The sequence below is a fragment of the Gossypium raimondii genome, chromosome 1, assembly GCF_025698545.1.
Source record: "Gossypium raimondii isolate GPD5lz chromosome 1, ASM2569854v1, whole genome shotgun sequence".
Classification (NCBI taxonomy): Eukaryota; Viridiplantae; Streptophyta; class Magnoliopsida; order Malvales; family Malvaceae; genus Gossypium; species Gossypium raimondii.
In genome coordinates, this window is record NC_068565.1 from 23,950,261 (window position 1) to 23,951,599 (window position 1,339).

At 37.6% G+C, this 1,339-nt stretch overlaps 1 non-coding gene across 1 annotated transcript; it reads left to right on the forward strand.

Annotated features, from left to right (window-relative positions):
* The first annotated feature begins 229 nt into the window (after nt 1-229).
* LOC128032733 (small nucleolar RNA R71) lies at nt 230-336 on the forward strand. Its single transcript, XR_008189024.1, has one exon. It is a non-coding gene; the product is annotated as a small nucleolar RNA R71 (small nucleolar RNA).
* Nucleotides 337-1,339: the final 1,003 nt, after the last annotated feature.

Consider the following 1,339-nt stretch of genomic DNA (forward strand, 5'->3'; position numbering starts at 1 on the left):
GGGTCCTTATCCATTCCTATTGTGATATTGGTTCCCTACATAGTAGACTGACTTGGGATTTGATGGGCAATTCTCAAAAGAATGACCTTCCCCATAGTACACATAGGAAACTATTTCAAATAGACTTAGTGTCTTAGACAAAAGTGCACCATTCACGGAAGCATCTACCATCAATCTTGTATGTGCATTTAGACCATTATAGAATGTCTCTAACTAGATATAATAAGGAATCTCATGATGAGGACTCTTACGAATTAACTCCTTGATTCACTCCCAAGCCTCATACAAAAACTCGTCATCCAATTATTGGAAAGTTGTGATCTTGTTCCTTAACGTACCATTTTTTCTAGGTGGGAAATACTTAACCAAAAATCTCTCTGCTAATTATTGCCATGTAGATATGGAACTTGGCGGCAATTAATTGACCCATGCTCGTGCTCGATCTCGCCATAAGTACGAAAACAACTTCAACCTTAGTGGGTCTTCAGTCACACCGGCTATCTTGAATGAATCACTCACATTCACAAACAATCGAAGGTGGAGATCTGTATCTTCCGTGGGCATACCGCTAAATTGGCCCACCGTTTGTATCATTTGAAACATCACTGCTTCCAATTCAAACTGGGTTGCCTCAATATCCGACCTTCTACTTCTTGGGTTTAACTCATTGAAAAGTGGCACAGCATATTGTCTGATGCGTCGGTCCCTATCATGATAGGATTTCATACATAATCTGCTTCATTACCTTGGTCTTGATTCTGATTTCCAAGGTCCATCTCGACTTGTGTTTGAGTTTTTCATTCACGTCTTCTCTATCTGAAAGTTCACTCAATTTTAGGGCCTAGACGGAGTAAATCGATAATTCGATCTATGCTCATAGACACCTGAAAAGAAAATCACAAAAATTAAAAAGAATAAGTTAGTAATGTTAGAAATAAATTAAAATCAAAATAAATAATTTCATGAAAAAAAAGATGACTATGGCAACAGTTGACAATCCCCGAAAACGGTGCCAAACTAGCTTTCAATTCCACCACAGAATTATTATTTCTATACAGAGAAAGTGACCTCTCAAGTTCTGCTATTCTACCTTTCAATTCTTATTGATGATTTTTCGCCACTATTCTGAAGTCTTCCCCAGCTCCGCAGTTCTAAATGATAGACGCAACTTCTTGTAATCCATCTTTAAACTATCCAAGTCCTCTTCTGCTTTATTCTTTCCCTTCCTTAATTTTTCAGCCTCTAACTTTTTAACATCAACATCTAACCTCAAATGCATCTTTTCTTCTTCCAACTGCTCTATCTTCCATTCAAGCTCTAGATTCCTTCTTTCGAAGTA